The 26,058-nt window shown below is 48.0% G+C and overlaps 1 long non-coding RNA gene across 1 annotated transcript; it reads left to right on the top strand.

Annotated features, from left to right (window-relative positions):
* The first annotated feature begins 7,164 nt into the window (after positions 1-7,164).
* Positions 7,165-24,652, top strand: LOC120761060 (uncharacterized). The gene is made up of 5 exons (XR_005703544.2): positions 7,165-7,277; positions 11,395-11,481; positions 13,262-13,360; positions 23,281-23,394; positions 23,969-24,652. It is a non-coding gene; the product is annotated as an uncharacterized LOC120761060 (long non-coding RNA).
* Positions 24,653-26,058: the final 1,406 nt, after the last annotated feature.

Genomic DNA, 26,058 nt, shown 5'->3' with positions numbered 1-26,058 from the left:
TCCCAGGGAAAATGCTGCCCCATGCTTTTTCCCTACCTCTGACAACAGTGCTGAACAAGCAGACCCCACTGACACCCCCACACTCATCCCGTGGGCCTAGCAGAAGCCCCACAGGTTAAAAGTTGAGGGAAAAAACTGTTCCTGCATTGTCTGATTCTTGATCTCTCAAAGCACAGCAAGCGAGCCATAACATGGGATGTGGATTTTGCCATCATGTCCATGGCAAGGAAGGGGTTTAAGATAAAAAGCTTCTCCTTTGGAGACCCCAGTGTTACTATTGGTTTTTAGCAAAGAACTAGAGTCGTTGTCACGTTTTGTTGTTCTGAGTTTCCCAATTCTTACTGACAGGCTCTAGCTGGGAAATCTCATGGACAGTGTATCTGACTGGAGTCTTGCTCCAAAGCTGCCTTAGAGGGAGATTCAGCATCTGATCCTGCCTAAGCCTTGCTGGGAGTCAACATTTTTTTCTGAAGTTGTGGGTTCCTGAGTGAGATTTCCATTCAGGCAGGTGCTTAGTGGAAGTTTCATAATGCCAAAATGCTTTGTTTGACACCCTGCTTGGAGGAAATCTCAGCAAGCCATAAGTTGCTTCTAATGAAAATCTCACCAGGCATCTCTGTCTTCATCTATTAGATCTTGCATGACTTTGAGAGTTATTATCTTTGTTTATTAGCCTTTTTATTTATTTATTTTTTTTTTAAATTGCTCTTGCTCACGGGACTTGACTGCTTGTGTAAGTAAATGCAAAATACAGACGTGAGCAAAATGTGCAGGGAAGTCCTTGGAATATGGGTCAGGGCAGAGGTGGCTAAAGGCTGAGGAGGAAACTTCCTGCTCCAGGGACAATAGCGTGATTGATGCACCCAAAGAGCTGATTTAATCCAGTTGAATTATTTCATCATGAGGCATAGAGCTGCGATAAAGAGGCTTCCTCCTCTCTGGATTGATGCAGGGAGGCAGCAGATAACAGGATTAATGAGCTGAGCCCGCGGTTCAGGTTTCATTCCCAGTCACAGTATGAATCAGATGTGACCCTGCTGCCTCGGCTGCAGTTATTCCAGAAGGGCAGGGGTTTAATGAAATGTGGAATTGAGCCTCCTGATCTCGAGGAGACCGGCTTTCTGGGCATGATTAATTTTTCCAAGTCAAACAGATCTTTTGGGCCAGTGAACAAGTCTTTGTTCCACACTGGCAGGGCCGTGTTAGGAGGAGGAGACTTCCCTGTTCCCAGCTAGACCCCTTGGGGCCTGCTGGTCTCAAATTAGGATGTTGTTGTAGGTGAGGAGAGGTTCATTTTTTCTGTGAGTTATATCCAATCTGCTGATGTTGGGCTGGGAGTGTTTGGTAGGGTTGGAGCTGCACAGTCTGGGCTGCATCCTTCATGCTTGGGGTTTTGGTTTTTGCCTCGCTCGTTTTTTTTCTTTCAAACTTCCAAGAAACACATGAAGCAGAGGCGAGAAAGAGGGGGGGGAAAATCTTCTATTTCAGTCTAATTAGTTTTCTGACCCAGTGAGCTGTAGGGTGCATGGAGAGAGGTCTGGAGCAGGGACAGATCGAGCAGGGGTCTGGAGCGGGGACACGTGGTGATGCAGGAGCTGCTCCTTTTTGGCACTGGTTGTGTCAATGCAGAACTGAAATGTCTGCATAACTGTATCCAGTGAAGTCCTGCTGCCCAGAGATGCTCCAGAGGGCTCCTGCAAACACACCTGGGTTCCCTTTGCCCTCCTGTCTCAGAGGTTTCTCCACCAGGGAGGACTAGAGCCTGGAAGGGAGCCATGGCTGGCAGGCTCAAGCCCTGAGGTATTTATGTGAGTGTAAACACTGAACACCTCTGACACGCAGGGCTGTTTGCATCTGTGGCTCTGGCCTTGGCCTCCCTTCACGATGATCAGAAAGTGGTGGAAAATATTTACACTGACAGATTGTGAGCAGCTGTTTTAATGAAGCATTTATGTACTAGGCAAACTCTAAATTGCCCCAAAATGGGACACATGTGTTTTATAAATACACTACTATGAAGAAGTGGGGAGTAAGAGATTCTGGATCCAGAAAGTTAATCCTCCTGCACTTATTTATTTTGATAAAGAGTTTATGTGCTGGAAAGAAATGGTGTAGAAAGTGAGTGTGGGGCTTTCCAGAATGCAATCATGCTTCAAAACTGCAGCAGAGGAGAGTTAACCTCTCCAGATCCAGCACATTGTCTCTAGATTCTGCACATCATTTTAGTTAAAAGCGATTCCACCCCACCTGAGCAAGAAAACACCAATCAGGTATAGATCCCTTTCTGGGATGTAGGGATGTAATTTAGAAGATGGATTGGGTTTTGCTGTGGATCCAAACCCAAGCCTTGAAATACACTCAGCTCTCAGCTTCCTAGCAGATGATTAAAGATGAGGAGCATGACTCCTAAAGTCATGTGTCCAATCCCAAAGAGCATTTCTTAGGAAGAATGGTCAGTTTGATGCTGGTGTAAGTCTGCTAGAAAACAGACTGAAGGAAGGTTTTGGGGCTAATATCCTCTTCATTTGCATGTCAGCTCTGTGGCAGGTAGGAATGCAAAATGCCACTTTGGAAAGATTTCCTTTAACCACTATCTTCTCCCCATCTTAGGAGCCTTTAGTTCATAAAAATGCCAGGGCGGGGGGGGCACATGTGTGTGCAAAAGTGACGTGTGCTCGCTCTGCCAATTAAAACTGGAGGTGCTGCCTGGAAAGTTGTTCAGAGTTTTTTATTCAAACAGCATGTGGCCCTGCTGGTCTGGGGAGGTTGTCATGGTTATCCCACATCAGCTGTTGTCATCTCCTTTTCTGTAGGAATGAGTGCTTTTCAGCTGACCAGTTCAGGGTAAAGCTGTTTAAAATGCTAAGGCAGCCAGAGCAGCTCGCTGGGGTCTCTGCTGTATGAGGAACATAGAAAAAAAAAAAAAAAAAATAGCTGTGAATCAGATAGCACTGCTAAATTGTGGGGGAATTGATGGGGAAACTGGTGTGGACATGCTTGGATGGGGCAGCCCCAAAGGTATTGTGGGTGCACAATGGTGGCACTGAGGAGAACGGCCGAGGTTGGGATCGCTGGGGGAGCTCACTGAAGCAGCTGAATAGACAGAGGGAGAAAGGCAGGCAGAAACCTACAAAAGCCCAGAAAAATGTTGTTTGCCTTGTGACACGGGGATTTTAAACCAGGATGCTGAGTGATAAATGGCTTTGGGATGTTAGTTGTCAGGTCTGAGGGGCTGGCATGTGCGTGTCCAGAGTTTGAGCGTGGCAGGAATGATGATGTTTTGCTGGGGAAGAGAAGGGCCCTTTGCAGTGCCCAAAATCTGCCACACACTTTCTGCCCAGCAGTGGTGGCTGAGCATGCAGCTCCCAGTGGTGCAAAGGAAATGGAGCCCCAAGTTCACTCAGGTAAAATTCAGGAAAAGGCACAAAATCTTGCCTTTGAGGAGAGGGTGAGAGTGGTTAGCTGGGGCTGCTAAAGGGGTGTTTTGGGGTAACTTCATGCATGCTTGTTATAAAGGCTTTTTCCAGCCCTGGATGTGGTTCCTCATGAGTCGAGAGCTCCTCTTCCCCCTGGGAATGGCAAGTCTGTTCTTGTTGTGCAGCTTCATGGAAGGAGCAGATTTGTTTCAGATTTAAGGTTGGGCTTGATGCCTTAAGGGTCTTCTCCAACCTTTGCTTCTATTAATTAGTTGAAGATGCTGCCCCAGACAAGCACATGCGCTTGCATCTCTGTGCACCTGCTTCAGAGGTGGGAGAGGACCAACAAACCATGGCAGAAAGCAGATCTGAGGGTTTCTAGGTTTTCTCTAGTACTCATGTGTAGGTATGGAAACGTGTTCAGAGCTGGAGCAGCACATTTGGGAGCTCTCTGAGATCCAGGGAGGGTTGGGGACACTTAAATGCTATTTGGGGTGTCTGGAAACGACAGAGCTGGTGGAGTTTGAATATCCCCCTGATGGTTATTCCTTTATCAAACGTGACTGAAAAGTGAGGTTCAAGAGTTCCAAAATAGGAGTAATGAGAGGACGGGCCAAAGAAACAGGCAGTGCTGCTGCATATGACTCATTTTCTTTGGCATCTTGGCTGTAGAAATAACAATCCTGCTCATCGTTTTACAAATGCTTTTAGAAACGCTTTTACAAACACTTAAACATGGGATGTTACTGCTAAGTGTTGACCAAAATGCTCTGAGCATGAAAGCTTCATTAATCTGGATGGAAACACGTAAAATGATGAGGTAATCTGTGCTTCCAGCCGCAGCACTGTAAACCAATCACTTGGTTTGGTTGTAAATGGGAGCAGAATATGTTTTATATGTATATATATATATAATTCTGTTATGGCTGAAGACCTATGTCCAAACTTGCTCTTCTGGGCTGGAAGATATTTTTTCTGTTAAGTTAAAGAAATGGAGGTCCAGTCCCTGGAGGAAACCTGATCAGAGACACGCTGGCTTCCACACACACTCCAGGCTCGTTGATCTCCCCTGTCCCCTCTGCCCTCTCTGTCTATAGGTTATGGAAACAATGTCTGTCAGCAGCAGCTCTGCTTTCTGTGCTGGTTATTAACTTTCTGGCAGAAAGGAGTCTGCTCTCCCTTTATGGGGTCCCAAGACCCACAGCGAACTTAACAACCCAAAGGGAATATCTCCAGGAACTACCCCTTTTACACGAATCCCAGTGTTTTCTTAAAAGGGCATAAATTCTCAGGACTCTTTAGTTGTACAAGGGTTGAACAAATGCACTGGGAGGTGCACAAAATGTCTGTTTAAGCCTCATGTTTGGGCAGGTATCTGATGTGGGTTTTTTGCTCAGAGTGCAACCTTTTGTCTGTCACTCTTTGTTTCCTGACTTTGCACAGAGGAAAAGAATATTAATTTCATAATTTCATCTGCTTGGCAGGCAAATATTGAGAAAACTTTAACCTGTTGGGAAAAACCCCGTGAGAAACGAGTTCTGGTGACTTTCTTTGCCCCCAAAGTTAAAGTTTGCTTCAGTGCCACTTCAAGGCACTTTCACCAACCCCGTGCCAGTGGAGTGAGCAGGAAATCACAGCAGCTCACTCTGTAGTTCTTCAAATTCCTGTAGGAGAGATGGGGACATTGTCTGGGGGATTTTAGATCAAACTTTTGATCTCTGTGCCCCAAATAGAAACAATTAGTTGTCACTCATAAAGTCACCCTAGGACATTGTCTTTGCTCTGACTTCTGGCATTGGACTGGGCTGTGTCCAAAGCTCTGCCAGGATCCCTCCAGCACTTCAGTCCACTCACACTTGTGCCCCAAAATAGAACATTACAGTTTTGTTTATTTGTGGGCAGCTCATCCTGCCCCTTCAATTCACTCGCTGTGTATTAATAACTTGATCTTAGAATAGTCACGGTGCTGGTGGATCTTCAGACAGTGCCAGGGTCTTATTTTGGGAAAGCAGTTGTGAGTCCTATAAAGCAATATATCACAGAACTCAGCTGAATCTAGGGCAGCCCTTGGAGAAATTCAGCAGAACTTTTGAGCAGCGTAAGACCCTGTTAAATTCCACTCTCCACATCACCAAGATGTTTCAGAAAAATGCTCTTTCATTGTTTCCAGATTCTTTGCTTCATCTGAATCCTTTGTCCTGTGGACACAGCACGTTTGCAGAGCTGATGTCCCATGGCATTTATTTGCCTTGTGAGTGCAGCAGCCAGTGCAGCAGTTGCTGGGATCGAGCTGGTCTCTGATGCCATCCTGGTTCTTGAGTTGCCTCCCCACCTGTTCTTATGTGAGGCATTCCAAGGAGGAACGCACAGGTGCTTGAAGGGATCTTATGAAAAGGGGGAAGAGAGATTTCTTACATGGACAGATAGTGAAAGGACAATGGGGAAATGGTCTTGAATGGAAAAAGAGAGATGTTGCTTAGATGTTAGGAGGAAATCCTTCCCTGTGAGACTGGGCAGGCCCTGGCACAGGGTGCCCAGAGCAGCTGTGGCCGCTCCTGGATTCCTGCAAGTGGCCAAGACCAGGCTGGACAGGGCTTGGAGCAACTTGGGACAGTGGAAATTGTCCCTGCCCATGGCAGGAGTGGCACTGGATGACCTTTAGGGTCCCTTCCAACCCAACCCATTCCATGGTTCTATGAAGTCAGCAGGAAGAACCCCACACTCTGTGGGTCTGTGGAATCATTTGAGCTTCCTGGCCGCAAAGGCACCGGGAAGGGGATGGAGTGAGGGTGAAGAAGGCTTTGATGCTTTGCTGAAAGCTGTGAGCCATGATTCCACTGCCATACTTGTGTTCAAGTCTGAATTTCCTACAGATTCCCTGGCTGATGCCTCAAAGGCTGCAAGTCCTCAGTGCAAATCTGGAAGCAGTTTGGTGCAGGCCATTTGGTTTCAAGTAGAAACCAGGTGGAACTGTAAGCTGTTGACCAAACTTTTCTGGTTTTTTGATCTCATCCAAACAAGCAGAAACTGAGAGAATGTCAATGTGAAATTCTGTGAGCCTAAACCTGAGCACAGCCTGTGTTTTCCTTGCTTTTGACTTCTGACAACAACACTGGCATCCCTCCATGGTAAATCGTGTGGTGTCTTCACGTTGTAGCTGGGGATTCAGCTGGATCACATTTTAAACAGCATTAGATGGAGACTGGGCTTTGGAATGGTGAAAGATTCCCTGTGCTTGTATTGAGACCCTTAAAGTCTGGCTCCTCCTGCCAAAAAATGGGTCTAATATATTAGTTATATATTATTTTATCTGGCTCTCCATTTGGAAATCTGCTCTTGGCTACCTTTCCTTTGCCACCCCTTCAGATGGAATATATGACATTCTCCCCACTCACTATCCATGTAGAAATTCCTGCTAGCATTCCTGCTTTCCCTTGCCTGAAATATCCCAGTTACACACCATCAGTGACTTGGCAAAGCAGGGCTTTTGGAAACTGCATTCCCTCTGCCTTCACGTGCTTCCCAATGGGTGTGAAATCTCCCTGCTTGCCCTGCAGCCTGTGTCAAAGTTGCTTGTCTATAAATCGCTGTGCGTGTCCCCAGACCTCTTTGGCCACAGAGGCTGGGCTGTGTTCAGCCCTTGGGAGCTGCCTGGGGCTTGCAGAGCATCTCCTGTTTCAGCCTCTGCCCTTCCTGCAGGTCTCTCATCAATGTTCTCCTGACTTGCTGCCTGCTTTAGCAAGGATTCATTAGCTTGGTCTCAGTGGTTCTGGTGTCTACTGCTCCTTCTTGGTTTTTGTACCCGCTGAAGAAATTAATGCTGCTGTATCTGTTAACTTGTCCCTTCCCTCCTGATTGCAAGTAAGTTCAGATACTGTGGGTAGTTCTGTCCTTTGTTGTGCAGGTGTTCTTGAACTCTTTTCCCTTGCTGTGTTTATTTTTGGGATTCTTTCTTTTTGACTTCCCACTTACACTCCTTGCTAACCTGTAGAACAAATGATTTACCCACGGTGAAGCTGGCTTTGTTTTCAAATTTTATTTTATTATTTTTTTTTTTTTAAATGGATGTGAGCCAAGATGCCATGCATGGTTTAGCTGCCTAATTTCCCTGATTTCACCATGATGACATGGTCGTTCGTGCCTCTGCAACTGGAATCAGAAAGGGAGTGCTGGCAGGTCACCCCAGGGCTGCCCCTTGCAGAGGTGTGCTGTCCCAGCTGTGTGACCTTGGGCAGCACGGGGAATACTGGAAGTCGTTCTTTTCCTCCAGAAATTGTTGCCCGCAAAGTTTCAGACAGCAAGGATGAGGCCTTGAGGCACGGCTCTAATCTCAGTAAATAAACAACCACAGAAATAATTTGGGCGTAGCGCACTGTTGTGGAGCAGTTGCAGAGTGTTTATGCTGTCAGTGAAGGCGAAAATAAATGAAAGTGGGATTTTTTTGTTTTGTTTTGTTTTGTTTTTGTTTTTTCTTTTCTGTTTTGTTGTTTTTTAAATGGTTGGCTCCCCCAAGCCTCTGAGCAAGGCAGTGCACAGACCCACAGGCATCCTGCTCCCACAGTGACTGGCTGGACACCGGTGAGGAAGAGGAAAGAAATATCTTGTCAGCAAGTGAGGAGTAACCTATACTCAGGGGAAAGTTTTTCCTTAATCCCTAAAAGTTTGGTTTATGCCTTGAAGGCTGCAGGTTTTGTAACCCTGGCAAACCTCAGCCTGCCTGGTGTAACATCAGGTGCTGTCGTCCTGACAAATATAAAAAACCCCTTCTTTGATTTCTGATAAGCAAAGAAACTTGAGCAAACCGTGTGCCAGTGAGTAATCCAGATTGTCTGGTTGTTGTGCAAGGGCTGTGCGAGGAGATGCTGCGGCAGCAAGCTGTGTGGATGCTGAGCCGTGTTTGGGACTCGTTTGCTGACAGAAGGGAAGATCTGAAGAGATAGGCAGGGATTGCAACAGCGTGTGGCACAAGAGCTCCTGGTCCACACAAACAACACTCCTACAAGGGGTGTTTTGGAGAGATAGGGGGATTTTCAGGGCTGCTGCAAGGATTTTGTGAAAATGGTTTTAGAGAAGCAGGGTCGTTTTTGTCCTGGAGGCTGAAGGTGTTTGCAGAGCATCCAGGGTGGGGCAGGATGGGCTGGACTGAGGCTCAGGGCAAGAAAAGCAGCAATTTAATCCTGATGGATTTGGGGCAGAGGTTGGTGCTACAAGTTAAGCATGACTCATCAGGCACAAGGTACACCGGAGATCAGAAAAGACTCACAAGATAGGTGCTCTGTAATTAATTTTCCTCCAAGTCTCTCCTGTTATTGAGCCAGATGGTGCCTTGGAAGTGCCTTTACCAGACTGCCACCTCAGGCAGGTGTGCCACCCCTGATGAGCGTCCCTTGCACCTGATTCATGGGCAGGATTGGGCCCTCGGTGCCTGTCACTTGCAGCTGAGCTATTTGTGCAAGGAGAGGAGCAAGGGGCAGCCAGGGACTCCTCCCTTCCTACTGAAACAAGTCCAACATCCTGCCACCGCCTCCCAAGTGAGCTGGTGCCAGCCCTGTCTCACCAGCCTTCAGGGAACTCCAGGAGCTCCTTGGAGGGACAAATGCAGTGGTGAGCAGGAGGTTGGCTTGACAACACCCTACATAAAACCCTGACATGAATTCTGCCCTTGGCTTCTGCTGTAGGGATGTATCAGCTGTCTTTTCAGTCTCAGACATTTAAGGGAGAATCCTTGCTGTTCTTCCCTGTTCTGGCCAAGACTGAGCTCAGCTGCAAGTAGAAAAAAAGCCATTTAAACAAAAAAGACAATTTTGGGCCGAATCTGGAGTTTGGCATATATGATTGACATATTCATCCTTTTGTTTATGGTGTGCACCCTTTGAGCAGCAGGAGAATTGAAGCTGAGCAGGATCACTGTAGGTATTAGGCTGCAGTGCAGGGGAAGAAGATAATTTTTGGCTTGGAGGAGTTGGTTGCACGGCTGGTTTAACAGCCTTCTGTAACCTGCAGAGCAAATGTATTTGCTTTGGCTCCTGAACAACCTAAACACTTGGAGAGCTTCGGCTGTGCTGCTCACAGTGGGTTTATCTGCATTTGTGTCAGAGCTGTGTCACAGTCACAGCCTGTGGCTCCTCCAGCATCAGCTCACCCTGCTCTGCTGGTCAGGCGCCCAAACCCACCTGGGTACAGAGGGCCCTGAGGATGCTGCACATCCCTGCAGCCCCACAGCCGTGATTTACACACCCCTCACCCACTGTCTCTGCTGTAATTGCTCTTGGATACACCTGTAAACGGGTTGTAGGATTGGGATGGTCCAAAATTCCTGAAGACACTGGAGAAGGACATTCCTAAAACCCCCTGCAGGCGCTGCTGGTGTGTCGGTACTCGATAACCAGCTCTGGAGCCCCTCTGAAGCTGAGGTCTGGCAGCTGGCATCCCCAGCAGCTGCTGCTCTGGGCAGTGCTGATCTGTTTTGGGTAAATGAGGAGCTCCCACCCTGCCTGGACTGGGAGGCTGGGCTGTCCCCTCCCATGTCCATTGGGAGAACCTCCAACCCATGGCATGCTACTAAAGCTATCCTGTGCTGTGGCGAGCGTTGTTTCTCTGCTCTTTTCTCTCCTCTTAACCAGCCCCACGTGCCACCACTTCCTCTCCCCTTTGTTTCTCTGACCATGCTGGAGTACGGGTACCGAAGGCACGAGGCTTTCGGAGCAGCCATCGGCACGCTGGGCTCCCTGCCTGCAGCCAGGGATGAAAGCAGAACCAAGAGCAGAGTGTGTGGAGTGATGCTTCACGTCGGGTTTGTGTGCAGCTTTCCAAGACAAACACCAGCCTGCCTCCCTGCTAGCCCTTCTTCTCCCTCCAGGCTCCCGGAGCACGGCTCGGAGAGGGGTTGTGGATACCAAAGGAAAGCGCCAAAATTCATTATTTCTCTTTGTCAGCTCGGTAAAACGGTCTGATGTTGGTAGGAGGTGATGTTTTCATAGAGAAAGCCTTGAAGAAAATAAAATAAAACCAACCCCCCCTCCCATCCCGGGGCCTCCTGTGCCGGGTTTCAGGTTGGGGCCAGGGCTGCTGACTCATCGGATGTGCAGGTGCTGCAGCCTTCCCGTGGGGAGCACCACCTCACCACCTGCCCTCTGGGACACTTTTTAAGCTGTTTTTTTTTTAAAAGCTTTTGCCCTGATTTTTGCAGCAGACCAGATCCTGGATCACCTTATTCTTCTGAGGGCAGGTCCACCAGTTTGCAGAGCGTTGCTTTGCATCAGCCATGTGAGTCTGCTCCAGCACATAATTTGGCCCCACGCCTCTCTCCTTTCCTTTTTCTGGACCACAGGAAGCAGCATTTATAAAATCTCTAATGATCCTGTCAGCTTTTATACATTTCCTGTCTTGCTTCATAAATGAAAGAGGAAAACACAGCACTTTTGATCCTGAATTACTGTGGGTTGTGTTTGCTGTTGTGTGGTGTTAGTCACCAGTCTGCTTTGCCTCTGTCATCTGTGATGCCAGGGTGGCTGTGTCTGCTTCCATGTCCTTATCAAAATCCTGGCAACTTCAGCATTTCCAGAACAACCCTTCTCCCCTCTTCTGATTCAGGAGGAATCTGAGGGAGGAAATTGCTTTACCTTTCGGAGTCATAGAGAAAACCCGGAAAATGTGCATCTTTTTCACTCAACAGACTAAGCACCAGCAGGCAAATAAATAGAATTTATGTTCTGTTACTAAAGATGAAAGACCCTTCATTTTTAAGCTAAGCTAGGTGGGGGTTTCTGTAAATGTCTTACTTGAGACCACAGGGGTGAATTACCTAACGCACACGCTGAATTATCTCTTTTCAGGAGACGATCTGCTTTGACACACACATTCTTGAGGGCATAAACGGATTTATTGGGGGGTGCAGGAAGTCCTGAGAGCACTAACCACACGCCTGACAGCAGTTCTGAACCCTGCCTTAGTGCTGTCTCTGTTTTCTGTGGTGCAGTTTACAAAGAGCAGCCCGACCTCAGTTTTCCTCTGCCGACAGCCAAGGATTTCGGGGATTTTCACAGGCAGCCCTCACATCCACAAGGTAAGAGGAGCTGGAGCTGTGCAAAACTCCTCAAAGCCAAGGGTAGTAGAGGTTTGCCATTCTGGAAGGGTGCTGTTGTGTTCCAGCAATCCCTGCTCACCCAAGGGACCGTGTCCCTCCAGGGACACGATGGGTGCTGCTCAGGAGGCTGATTCCTGCAGCACGGGGCAGGACTGGGGTTTTCTCCTTGGTGTGTATAAGAGCAGCGAGTTTTGGACCATTTTATAACTGGGGAAAGATGGGGAAGGTTGGCTCTTGTATCCTCGTTACCTTGAACCTTCCTGATGTTATTTCCTGAACTGGTGGAAAACTTAAAACCCCAGGCCAGACATTAACTGCTGAGTTGAAAGGTATTTTATTCCATTCCCTCTCTTTGCTGCCTTGTTTTTTTTTCCTTCAGAAGCTCTCTTGGAACCCCATTCCTACCCATAACTTGGTGAAACATCGGGGCCAAGTGCCTGGAAACTGTATCAGGCCAGCTTCTAAGCTGACTTGCGTGCAGCACTGGAAATAAAAGTAATTTCTGTAGTCATTGGAGCTTAACCAGGCTGAAAACTAGACAAAGCAAGCAGAAAAATCCTGACTGCTATAAAGAGAATCTATTTAATAGCAGTTATGAAACAGCAATGCTGTAACCAGGTGTCTCGAGCAAGGAATAAAGGGGTTGAAGCGATACGTAAAAAATTTCAGCTTTGTTTTCTTCATCTAAAACAGGGAGCAAACGGCCAAGGACATCACCGGTTAAACAGGCTGTTAAAGCAGCTTTGGGGGGAGCTGGGTGCAGTTTTGCAAGGGGAAGAAATCAGGAGGACCAGCTGTGAGCTGGACAGTTTGCAGCTGAGATGAGGTAATACGGTCAAATATGTGCCTCTGCGAGTGAGGTTAGTTATTTACTCCCTTCAAAGGCTTTCCTGCGTCTAGGCAGTCTGAAAATTATTTTTACAGTTAATATCAGCCTGGCCCAGGGCTGGCTTGTTGGTACTGCTGAAGCAGCAGAGGGGCAGGCAGATGTGCAGCCCAGCTCGGGGATGCTTTGATCGGGATCTGTAGGATCCCCAGCGACCCAGAGGAAGCCACGAGTGCAGATTATCCTTATCAGGCACTTGAGCTGAGGTCACACAGAGTCAGTCAGGAAGCAGCTGAGCTGATGCTGCTGTGTTTGACTCCGTCACTGGCCAAGGATGGGAAGAAGTGGAGAGCTGTGCTGAGGTTACTGGGGGAGGGAATCTCCAGCCTGCCTTGTGCTGGGTGGGTATCCCACAGCTTGGTGCAGTCTCCCTGGGAATCCTGCCATGTATGCACGGGCTGTTCTTTCTGTTGGTGTCCTCAGGTGCAGATTTTTTGTCTTCAGGATCAAGTGGAAGTGATGCTTTAAGCTTTAGCTTTTATATTTTCCAAATCCTGTTCTGCTTTAGTGTAGAAGTCTGAAACTCCATAACCTGTCAGCTGCTGTTCTCCCATTTTATTCAGACTAAACAATTTCTCTCTAGGCCTGAAACTCAAAGATATCTCACTGTCTCAGGCCCTGAAAAATGTCAGCAACAACGCATTGGGGGGGACAAACTTGGAGTAAGTTATTTCATTACCTGAAGCTAATTGTCAAAAGTTAATTGGACAATTAACCTCTAATATGCAAATAGACCAAACTTTTATCTGTCTGAAAAACTCGTGACCGTTGTCCACCTAGGGTGTAGCCTCTGTGAGGCTCTTGCACTGCCCAAGGTGCACCCTTTGAAGGCCTTTAATAAACACCTACCCTTTATCTTTTAACTCTGTCTAGCCTCTGTTCTAGGTAACCTCTCCAGGCATCAGAAGAACACCTTGATGCTTGTCCAGCCTGCTCAGCTCCACTGACCTGGCTCTTGGGTTCCTCAAGGAGGTGAGGAGCTCAGGGTGTGGGCTGGGACAGGGGATGGTCCTGTGCCAGACCAGAGACAGCAGTGGCACCCCTCTTCTTTAGAACCAACACCAGTCTGTGGCACAGCACAGAGCCCTGAGACCCCAACACCTGCATGTTCACCCCAACCCTTGCATGCAGACCCCAACCCCTGCATGTTCACCCCAACCCCTGCATGTTCACCCAACCCTTGCATGCTGACCCCAACCCCTGCATGCTGACCCCAACCCTTGCATGCAGACCCCAACCCCTGCATGTTCACCCCAACCCCTGCATGTTCACCCCAACCCCTGCATGTTCACCCAACCCCTGCATGCTGACCCCAACCCTTGCATGCTGACCCCAACCCCTGCATGTTCACCCCAACCCCTGCATGCTCACCCCAACCCCTGCATGCAGACCCCAACCCCTGCATGCTGACCCCAACCCCTGCATGTTCACCCCAACCCCTGCATGTTCACCCAACCCCTGCATGCACACCCCAACCCCTGCATGCTCACCCCAACCCTGGCTGTGTTGCCCCCAGAGTTGATGGGAGGCAGATTGGGGTGAGCTGAGGCCAGGTAAGTTACCTGATCTCTGCTGCCAATGCAAGCTGCAGTAACCATTCCTGTGGACCAGGAATGAAATCACTTCAAATGCTGCCCAGAAAAGGCTTTGACACCCACGGGAGGTGGGGGAAGCACCGGTGCTGTGTTTCTGTGGTGGTTAACAGCTCTGGTGCCATGCTCTGTGCTGTTCCTCATGTCCTGGGAGTTTCACTGTTCTAATTGCCTGCCATCCATCGTGTCTGCTCCAGAAATAAGGGTGTAAAAGTGCAGGGGAGGGACTTGCCTCCATCCCCAGTGAAGGGCTAGAGCAAAGATAACGTCTGTGGCCACCATGCCCATCCTCTGCACCGTGGAAAGTGAAAGATGGGAAAGATTGTTCTCCTGTTGCTGTGTGTGCTCTCTGGTGTTGGGGAATGTGCTCAGTACCCTGTAAGGAGGTTTTCGGCAAATTTCAGACCTGGGTGAGATGAAAGGAGATTTCCAAGAAGCCTGGCTAAAAAGAGGAGGGGAAAAATAAAAAATGACAAAAAGCAATATTTACTTTGAGGTTCTGCTTTAAGAGACTTGGGGTTGTCTGTGTTTGCAATATTTAAATTAAGGGAGGAGTCACAGAAATTAAAACCATCACCAGGAAATTTTGATGCAAGGCGATTTCTTAATGCACACAGATCAGTGTCACAGATCAGTCACTCCTGACTTTGGGAGGTTTACCCACACTGAGCTTAGAGGCTGGAACTGGAAAAAAACCGAACAAACCTGAGTGCTTAGGTTTCTTACCAGAGGGTTTGGTGTACAACCCCAGTCTTACACCACCCAATCTCTCCAGTGCCTCTGCTGAGCTTTCCATCACACGCTCCCCTCCTCCTGCTGGGCCTGATGTTTGTGTGACTCCAATTTGAGACCTCGAGAACAGGGGGATCTATAATTCAATCCCATTTCCAGCTCTTGCTGGGTCCTCCAGGACTTTTTCCTTCCAGGGCTCCTTGCATGGGAGTCTCAGACAGGTTGCTGCCTGTTTCTGGCACTGCCTTGTCCCCTGCCAGCCCTGCCCCTGTCACCAGCGTGCTGCCATTCGGTTTTTGGGCTGCCTGGAACAACACATCAATGCCCTGGAAAGCAGTGGGAAAACAGCAAAGTACATGTTGGAGCTTTATTTATCTTTCTTGTTTTGACAACCTCTGGCAAGAATCGAGATGGAAACAGAGGGGCTGCGGGAATGATTGAGGAGGGATTTTTCTGTGTGGTGTTATTTTTTTTATTTTAAGATTTGATTTGCCAGGAAAGCCACCCACCTGTTCAGACAAGGCCTCAATTGTGGTAGATGGTGGTGAACAACTGAGTGCCTGTGTTCCCCTCCAAGAGCCACAATTCCTGGGTTATTTTTAGCAGATTTGCACACCTCTGTTTATTTGTTCTCCCTGGTGCACATTCCTGTGACTTCCTCCATAATGTGGCCAAAGCTGGAGGCAGAGGAGCTTTCTGTGAGCAAAGGCTGTTCTAATGGGAAAGGAGTTTTATCCCAACACTCATTCAATAGAAATCACAGCTGTGGGCTTTACCTCTGGGGCTCCCCGAGTGCTGTCCTTCCACAGTGCAAGCCCCTGCCACTTCTCCTGTGCCTCTCTGGATGTTTTTGGAGCTTACAGGAACGGTATCTTCATCTGCTTTCCATTTCCTTGGATGCTGCTGGGATATCAGCTTGTTTTTGTCCTTAATGGCAAGTTGCTGCTCCACAAAAATCTTTCAGGACAAGGGAGGTATCTAGTGTGCTGCAGGTTTTTTTCTTCTGTGCTCATAAAATAAGGGAGACAGTAACTGATGTCTTGGGGGTGCAGGGAAGGGATTTATCAGTGGTGAAAATTGGGCTGACCTGGAGGAATGTCATTAGATGTGGATGAGTCCTTAAGTGGTAAAAATAATCAGCCAGCTGCCTAAAACAAAATGCTGGCGGCCTTGAGCGATGCTGCCAGAGCAATCGGTGTGGTCTCCTCACCACAGTCCCCCAGAGCCTCGTTGGTGCTGCAGTGCATCTTCTCAATGTGCCAGTGAAACAGGAAAGGAATGCCTTGTCCTTGTCACTGGAAGGAGCTGAGCAGGGAGGGATTGCTGTCTGCCCTGGGGCCACCCTGACCCAGCAGTTCTGGCCTGGCCCCTCTGAGCTGCCCAAGGTCCATCCCAAAGTGCAGACTTTCAGTGCATTAATATTAAATTCCTTCTGTTCCTTCCCTTTGCTGCTGTAACTGTTGCCTCGCTCCTTGATTAGGTTCCTATTTTTTTTCCTTTGTGCTTGGGGCATCATTGCTCATTTGCACAGTTCGGACAACTCTGTCTCCTTTCATTCTGTATTTTTTCTCGGGGTTTGTGTTAACCCTTGATCTGATACACTTTCAGTGTGAGCCTGAGCTCCTTACATCAAGATCTTTGGCTGCTGCAGTGTGGTCACTCGGGAAGGTTCAGTTTGAGGGTCAGGTTTGAAATATTCGGGTTCAGGAATGGCAGGAGCTGAGCAGGAGCAGCTCAGCTCTTCCCTGGTTGCACCAGAGCCAGCTCCACTTGGTTCCAGGGATACAGCACCTGGGCTGGGTCAGGCACAACCAAACCCAGTGTGATCTGTGTCAGGAATTTCTGGCCTTGGGAGATCTGTAACAATCCTGCTGTTACCAGAGCCACTCCTCAGGAATTGAGTCCATCGGCCTCCCTGCAGATGATGTTGGCTGATGCAAAGGAGCATCTTGGAAACCAGTGGTCTGGGCACCTCTATGTGATATTCACCCCTGTCACTCTGCACCCTGAGCTGAAATTTCCCATCTCATTTGCTGCCCCCCACACCCAGCAGCTGGGTCAGAGCTGTGTGAAAAGGGAATTTTTTACACATTAACTCTAGTGGTGGACAAGCTCCAAAGTTCTTTGGGATGTAGTTAGGATGTAGACTGGCTGCCTAGGCCCAGCTTTGTTTGCAGGGAGGTTATAGGATCACAGGGATGTTTATTTTGGAAATATAGTGCAGTTACACCGGCTGCAACATACATCTTGTAAGAGGGAATGCACGGGGAAGAGAGACAAGTCCTGATACAGCACCTCACTTGTTTCTTGTCCTCCTCTCAAGGCAAAAGCTCTTTTTTCTGGCCTGGCTGAGTCCTCAGTGGACTTTGCATGTGGATGGGGACATCTGCTTGTGCTGAAATTGGAGACTATTTTCTGTTTTCATAAGGAAGTGATGACCTCTCACACCCATCCCAAGGGCTGGTGGTGATTACTCGGTGCCTCAAGGCACAGGGTGGGTATCTAAACATGAAATGATGACAGTGATCCTGATGGTGCTGGGATTAACCGTGTCTCTCCCCTCCTGCCATCTCCCACCCCTTCCAGCAGCGGAGCTGGAAACAACAGGAGCAAATTCCCCATCCTGCTTTAACATTGCTTGGCCGTGAAACTATGTACACTCTAACTGGTGTGCTGCACATTAAACAAACAGGGAGACTCCTCATTGTAGTGAAAGCATAACCATTAATAACACTGTTTATAATGTGCTTATTTGCTGATTTGGAGGTCAAGCATGTTTGACATTCCCACTGCTGGAAGGGGGCTGGCTTAGCAAGGGCCTCTGCTTTACATCGGACACTTCTACTTCTTTTTTTTTTTTTTGCAAACCACATTGACATGTTCCTGAGAAATGTTTATGGTTTGGAGGTCGCTGACATAGTTTTAAACATCTGCTCAGCTCAGAAAGGGAGAAATTGGCATTGTTTTTGCTATGGCTCTCCTAAGTGTGAGGTTTTTTTAGGCACAGTGATTCATGTGTCACTCTCCTGCTCCCTTCAAACAAGAGTGAGCACTCCAGAGCCAGTGAAAGCAAACAGCTCAGCACCTGCCACTTCCACGCTGTCCTGTGGCCTCAGAGAAGGCTCTTGAAATTACATTTTCATGTGTGTGGGATGCCAGGTCTTGATGGTGCAGGGCAAGAAGGTTTTGCCTTCAGCCTGCAGTGCCAGCCAAGCAAGGAAGATCTGGACACACGCTGCTGAACTCCGCCTGCGGTGGAAGAAGCAGCTGGGAGGCTGTGGAGGTCACCTGGCAGGTGCTGTTTATGGTGGCTGTTGGTCCTGTGGTGGTCTTTTACTGCTTTAATAGTAAGAGAGACAACTTTTGATAGCTGAGCGTGGCTGTGGGAGCAGCCTTGGTCTGTGCCCATGGTTTGGCTGCCTGTCTTGAATTGCATTGCAGGATGTACCCAGCAGTCTGCATTCTATCACCAGCTGTTAATCCAGCTGTGGCAGTGTTCTTTATCCCTTCCAGGACCCATCCTCCCTGCAGGGATATCTGCTGTTCATGGGCCATCCGGGCTCACTGCATGGCTGAGACAATTCCAGCACCCATTGGGAGATGCTCCACCCAGGGGAGGAGCCCAGCATTCCCACCTGGATAAAACCTGGGACTGGGAACAGCAGCACAGCCTGTGTGCACTGGATGGCCAGAGGAACACCGGACCCATCTCACCACCACCGGACCTTCAGAGAAAACTCCACCCTGCTACAGGATCACTGATAACAGAACCACATCTGTCACTGCAGGAGGACTGCAGCCACCATTTAATGAGACTGTTACCAAGACCCTGACCAACAGGGTGTCAGGTTGTATTCTGACTCTGTCAGTGGTTTTATTATTTAAATATTTTTTTACTACCACATTTTTATTTTATTTTCCTAGTAAAGAACTGATATTCCTATTCCCATATCTTTGCCTAAGAGCCCCCTAATTTCAAAATTATAATAATTCAGAGGGAGGAGGTTTACATTTTCCATTTTGAGGGAGGCTCTTGCCTTCCTTAGCAGACACCCGTCTTTTCAAACCAAGACACTGCCAGCTGATTTCTGTGCGATGCTGTTGAGGGTATCTGCAGTTCTGTCCTGGCTCAGAAGGGCCGTGGGTCAGCAGGAAGAGTTGGTGGTTGTTCAAAGCTTTCTTACATTGCTCCAGAAGCTGACAGCAGGAAGATCTCCAGAAAAATGTGCCTGACCTAAAAATGTTGGAAAGACACTCTGATTTTTGTGTGCTGTGCCCTACATCCTTCTCAGTCAGCTAAATGGAACTGTGCTATCAAAGACTGAAATGGACGTGGAGTTTGATGTGATGACGTCTCTGGAAAATGGCTGATGACAACGACATGATGAGGGATTTACAGGAGGACTTTCTAGTTTGTGAAAACACCCTGTTTTTCTGCGCACCATCAGACAAACAAGGCAAGGGATGTGGATGAATTATCAAATCTATGAAACAAACTGGGCTGCTTTACAAATGTGAAAAAGATGCCTAAGGGCTGCCAAAATGCATTTTGGTGAGGAAAACAAGATGACAAACTGCTTTTGCTGCAGAGAGAACAAGCCAGGATTCAGAGTTGTGCGTCTGCCACCTCTAGAGAGGAGCACACAGAAATCTGTGTCTCAACATTTCTATAAAGAGCAAGAATAGACCCAAGCATAACTATGGGGTGTTCTGTCCTTTGGAACGCTGTCCCTCTTGTGGGTCCTACACTCAGAAATTCCAGCTCTGAAGTTTGCCATTTGAAAAATCTTTGTCCAGGTGGGTGTGGAGCTGCGTGTCAGCCCATACCTGTGTTGTGGCTGGGCAAGAGAAGCTTTTTCTGCCTTTCCTGCCTTGTCAGGATTCTTCCTTTTACCCAGGTGCCGATTTTCCAAAAACATGTGGTGACTCTGCCTGGAAGACTTGCACCCATGTCTTGCTGATCCCAACCTTTCCAGGGCTGCGGAGAGGCTTGCAGGGTGTGATCACAAAAGAGTTTTTCTCTACAAAAGCTGACTAAAAATAGGAAATTGTATAGACTGTCATGGCAGATTTTCAAATTCTAAACTGTGTTTTAATTTTATTTAAATCCCAGTCCCCTAAGGAGGAAAGGATATCGTGCTCATATGGGGCTGTGTGCGTGTTTGCATGTGTTTGTTTATCCATCCATTCCTACATGCTGCTTTTCGAGCCCCAAATTTCAGCAAAAAACCTGACATTTTGGTAGTGTTCTTGGAGTTTATAAATCTCTAACATGGTGTGAAATACGCAGCCCAAAACAAAAAAGCACTTCTATTAATAGTCACAGTGAGAAGACTGACATCCAAGCTCAACCCTTAGTAGAGAACCCACACAGGGGGACGCTATAAATGCTCCAACCACAGAAGGAGTTTCAATCACAGCACATCCTTTATCGTGCACCAGAGAATCCAACCACAATGCAGAAATCCCCAGGAAACTACCCTGTGTTATTTCTGCTGCTAATAGAAAAACTCATCTGGTCTGTTTGTTTATTTGTGTGTTGGGTGTTTTTAAAATTTTATGGAGAAGCCGCAGGGCATGACATTTTAAATTAAGATTAGATTGCTATAGGAAATGGTGAGAAAGGTCACAGAAATATCCCTCTCTTGGCAACGAAAGGCCTTCAAAACCACGTCCAGGCTTTGCTCTGCTGAGCAGGGTGTTGAAGATGTGCTCAGTCGAGGCGTGGGAACGGGGAGCAGTGTTCTGGGCAGCTTCTCAGGAGGGAGTGGGAATCTTTGGGAGGTTCATGTGGCCTGGCAGCACCGTGTTGGGCTCAGCTGCTGTTCTCCCTACCCTGCTCCTTCTCCTGAGGGAACAGTGCTTTAGGCTGCAATAGTACAGGGTCCAAGGAGGCACCAGCTTTTCATATGATTGTGATAGCAGGATTCATCTCACCAAACCTACAAGATATCCAAGGCTGAGTTATTTTCTTTGTAATCAGAATAAATAGGCAAAAATAGAGTAACTTCTCCCCAGGAGGTGCTTCGTCCTAAGGCAGGTGGGGGCTCATCCTCTGACTGCTTGTCATCATGGACTTCAGCAGTGCTCAGGGTGACTAGTTTAGATTTGGTCTTCTCATTTGTAGGCACCCCGTTGAAGGCCGATGAGCCCCACTCGAGCTGTCCCAGTGATGGCTTCCAAAAAAAGATGTTTTAGTGCAGGGCTTTAGTCCAGCTTTACCAAAAAGCTCAGCCTGAGACTAATGTGATGAGTAGGTATTGCCACCAGTATTCCACACTGCTCTGAAGCCTCTGGCAGTGTAGGATGCTGCCGGACAGACCTAAAATCTGAGCTGTCTCTGAAAATAAAGTACAAACAACTTCTAGCATGGAAACTGTGATTAGGGCAAGCAGCTGGTTTATGGGGGTGTGCCCTGAGGATTTTTGAGTCCTTCTGCTCACTAAGAGAGGATTCCAGGTGTGCTTGCTGCTGCTGACTATGAGCAGGTTATCACTCTTCATAGTGACAGCAAGGACAGACATTGGAGACAAGGACATTCTACCTGGAAAGGGTTTTTCTGGCTCTGCTGACAATTAACCATGATATTTCTCTCTCTCTCTCTCTTTTTTTTTTTTTTTTTCTTTTCCTTCTTTGCTCTCTGCTGATATTCTCAGGATGCTGGGGAAGCAGTTCCACTGCTGCTGCTAATCGAGCCCAGCTGATTCTTTCAAAGACTTTCTGCTTGGAATTACAGCATTTTTCTTGTGATTCCATTACAAGAACGTGGGAGGCTCTAGCTCTCCTTTTGCCATTACAGTCTGTAGCTGTATATCCAAATGCGGAGCTTTGTAACCATAAGTGCACTCACTTTTTAATGGATACTCTGTCCCGGTCCGTTTTCACTGTTTCTGTTATTTCTGCACTCTGTAAAAGTTATGAAACTTGAAGGAAGAAGCCAGCAATGTGGTCAGATCTAGGCAGAGATGCATTTTCTACGTGGGGACTGGCGTGTTGGAAAGACTGACACTTGTTTTTGTCATAAAAATTGCTTTTGCTAACTCCGTTCTGGCTCAGTAATACCTCCACAAGATCCTTGGCGGTTCCAAACACCCTTTTGCTACGCTCTCTTTGTGCAATCGTTTATTTTATGGTGTCAACTACTTTGTATTGTTAGGACATCGTTGCAGGCCAATATTTTACTTGGCAAAACCCTTTGAGTCACAAGCTCAGTCCCTCAAAATTTCCTAGTGTGAGTGATCAGTGAAACCAAAGCATGCTCTGACATCTGTGAGGGGTTTGTGGGCAAAAGAGGGGGATTAGCAAAGGGGTGATCTCAGCTGCTCGTGTTTTGCATGCAGCACATGGGGTGGCTGAAGCACCATAAAGCGCTGCAAGATGATGCTTGTGACTCCTCCCCAGTGTCTACAGCTGTGAAGTGCTAAAGCACTCCACTCCCTGCTTTATTGGAGGCTGGAGGCCAAAAGCAGCTGGAAATTCGGAATGAAGAGTTCTCCCCCATTGAATTGGTCATCCCAGAGGGGTGACTGCACCCAGGGGCTCACACAAAGGGCCATCAGTCACTGCCGGGGCAGAGATGAGCGGAGAGGGATCCGGTGTTGGTGGGGTTTGGTTTGGTGGAGTTCCTTTTATTAAAAAGCACTGCAACTCTCATCTGAAACGTGATGTGTCAGGTCTCCTGAGAGGTAGAGCTGTGTTTGGAGAGGCTACTTGCTGGGTGCTGAGAGGGCTCAGGCTGGATGTCTTCATCCCCACGCCTTTGTTTGGAGTTTGACCTTGTAGGAATGATCACTCTATTCTTACTGAAGCCTTGGCATGTATCTTGTTTTTTTTTTGCTGTCAGTCTTGCTTCTGTTTGCTCTGGATGTGCCCTGTACCCGCTGTTTTTCAGAGAAATCACCACGTGCTGGTGAATTGGAGCAGAACCTTGTTGCAGTGGGTTGCAAGGTGGAGTACACAGCAATCCTGGCAGTCTAAACCCTCTTCTCCCCCATCAGGCCACGCTCCTCATGGTGCTCCTGCTTGTGGCAAACACACCTGGGCAAATCTCCTCCAGCTTCTCAGCTTCACAAGAGCTCCTTGCCCAGTAAATGTTTTTTTTTCTCCTGTCTTGCCCAACTGGGTCATCACCAGCACTGACACTTGTGGTGGGACCAGGTGCTGCTTCATCCTGGTTCAGGTGGTCCCCTGGCCACAGAAAATCTCAGATGTAGAGGAACTTTCCCTGTGCTTAGAGGTTTGAGGGCTGGAGACACCAATCCCCAGCAGATGAGTCCTGATCGTAGGAACGAAGCACCAGAGCTCAGAGTTTTGTTAGTCAGGATCTCAGCCTGGATTGCTGGAGGAGCAGAGAGTGGGTTGTTTCATCCCAGGAGAATATTGTGGGTTATTTTGGCAGAGCACAATGGAAAAAAAGCATGGACTGTGGCTGCCTTTGCAACTCTTGGCTGTGTGGATGACAAAGTTTGCCTTCTGGCCTGCCAGGCCTTTTTGCTTTTGTTAGCACAAACTTATTTTGGAGACTACTTTATTTGATTTGTTTTAATTTTTATTTTTACTTTCTTTCAGTCTCCTCTGGCTGGTCTTTGTCCCCGAAGCCCACACTGCTGGGAGCATCCAGGAGATAAGAAAGTGGTGAATTATGTTTTGCATCATCTATGGTTGGAATTTCAGTGCTGCAGGGTCAGTTTTAAATTATCCCTGGAGGGTTGGTTGTGTTTTATAAGCTGGATGGCTTGGCTTGCAGCCGTTTGATTTTTCCAAATAGTATAAATCTATAGCCATTTGCCTTTGGCACAAAAAACCTCCCTGCTTCGGAGTCAAGAATAATTATTTTCCCAGAGACAAGGTCAGCAGCTGGATTCAAATAATGGGATGGAAAAAGCCACTCTTGTTTGCTTTTCACATGATTTTTAATTAGTGATTTTTTTCAAAAGTCACCTCGGTGCATCAGCATCTGCCCCTTGCTCCCATGGCAGCCCTGACAGGGTTCCTTAACCCAGGTAGAGCTCCCAGATCCTCCAACAGGGCGGGAATTTCCTCTGAAGCTCCACCTGCAGCAGCAAACACACAGAAAAGCACAAGAAATGGCACAGAGCCGCTGTTCCCCTTGTCTAATAGTGGCTGTTTCCCTAAGATATTCCCAGTTACTCTAAAACCTCACAATTTCAATTTTTTTTTAAAAAATAAAAGGTTAACTGGAACCAATGTAGTTCACATTAACTGAAACCTTTTGTTTATGTTTCCACCTTTCCAGAAAGAAATACTCTTTGCAAGTAACTTGCAGTAAAAATGCCAGTTTAGGGATGGGTCCCTGGACAGCAGTTTCCACCTGGCTCTGCAGGGAGGACTCGGGATGCAGGAGGGAAGTGCCCCTGGCCTGGTGAGTCGTTTGGAGGAGAAAAATATACACGGCATCTGTACTGGACGTGAGCTGTGTCTAGCCTGATCTTGAAGCTATTGAGTTTATTAAGGATTATTATTTCAGGCATCCTTTCCCCTGCTACTGAACGTCCATTAAGATGGAAAACAAACCCTTCTCTCTTTGAGCACGTGGACAGTTTTGGTCTGGACCAACTTGTGTCGGAGTGACATAACCCCCAAAAAATCAGTAGGAACCGTTTGACTGAAGCTCTGCTGCCAGAAATATTGAAGGTTAAAATAATCCTTGGCAAGGCCTCCATCCCCTGTGGATCCCAGGTGTTGGACACGCTGATTCCAGCTCTGCCTCGGCTGCTTTGGCCTCTTGTGTGTCTGTGAAGCAATTGATGGCAGAGAAGGGAAAGGATGAAGAGCTGTGGCTGAGAGGACTAATGGTTTAAGTTTTAGTTTCCATGTATTTCAGGTCCTGTGCTGCCCAGGGTGCAGCTCTGAGCTCACACTCAGGGTCACTCAGCTCTCTGCACACAGCAGCGACACAAAACAAATCCTTTTCCTGCTGCACACCAAGGACAACTGGGACAAGTTTTCAGCCCCAAAAGCACAAACAGCGGTGGCTGGAGGGAGGAACAAGAAGGATGGGACCTCACAACCTGGAGCTGGAATTGGACAATTCAACCCCAAAGTGCAAATGGACCAAAACGGATCCAAGTGTGAGACCTCGTGACCCTTTGTCCATTTTGTGCCCATTTTGGGTGCACCTTGGGTGCAGCCCTGGCCAGGCTCTTCTGCCCAGGTGTGTCCTAAAGGCCTTTTAATAAATCTCTGCTTTATTCTCCAGCTCTGTCCAGTCTCTGTTCCAGCTCAGCCCTCCCAAGGCACCAGGACAGGCTGGGCTGGGGCTCTGTGGCTCCCTGTGCTCTTGGCTCAGTATGGATTTAGTTGTGTCCTCGTGGTTCTTTTCCTGGGCTGGGCTGGGAGGCACCTTGGGCTCCTCCACCAGCCAGGCCAGGATGCAGCTCCTTGCTGTGCAAAAGGAGGAAAATGGGCAAAAACCAGGTCAGACAACGGTGGTGAGATACAAAAAGGTTCTGCACTGAAAACCACAGGTGATGGCTGAGAGGAGGTGGTGGGTATTGCTTGTCAGTCACAGGGATATCTTTATTCCATGGAGGAGTGCTCTTTCCTTCCCTTTATATTATTTATGGTGATACTGAAGGTGTTTGTTGTCTTTTCTACACGGTTGATGTTTTTCTCCCTTCAGCTTCCGCAGCACCAGCTACATCTCCTGGGTAAACATTGTTCACGGTCTGCTCTTCCCCTGCTAAAAACTGACCCCTGAGGCTGATGGGGGTATCAGCAACACAACTTCTCCTAATTTGTTTCTACACTGGCCATTGCCCTTTGGGCTGTTCAGTGCAATTCCCGGTAGGAATTCACTTCCAGCTGAGGAACCTTTGCCCATGAGAGCGAGGCTGACTCTTTCCCTGTCCATTTCTCCATCCCCATGCACCTGGTGTTGTCATTCCTGCCTGTCCCCGTGGGTGTATAACAGCTCCCACTCGCTTTGCACAGGCGCCCTGGGTGAATAAACAAGGTGAGGGCTGGTTTTGGTCAGAGAGCCAAGATGAACAAACCTTCCAGCACAGCTGACACCAATCCCACAGTCTCTGTGACACCCATGGGTCATTCCCTACCCAGACACCCACAGAGTTTCACTGTTTGTTTGAACGCTGCAACCCAGTTGAGCAGAAATTCTGCAGCAAATACTCAGCAGAAGGGCAGCTCTCTCTCGCCAGTCCTAAACCCAGTGATGGGTTTATTTTAGAGGCTGAGCAGGATATGTATTTTCCACACAATAAGAAGGGCGTTGGCCAGGTTTGTTCACTTCAGGCTGCCCAAGGTTTGCTTGTTGGTGGGTATGAGCTCCCCCAAACCCAACGGGGCAAAGTCTTCTCTGCCTTAGAC

The sequence above is a fragment of the Hirundo rustica genome, chromosome 18 (genome assembly GCF_015227805.2).
Source record: "Hirundo rustica isolate bHirRus1 chromosome 18, bHirRus1.pri.v3, whole genome shotgun sequence".
Lineage (NCBI taxonomy): Eukaryota > Metazoa > Chordata > Aves > Passeriformes > Hirundinidae > Hirundo > Hirundo rustica.
Note: the sequence above shows the minus strand (reverse complement) of the source record. Positions and strands in the feature narration are given on the sequence as shown.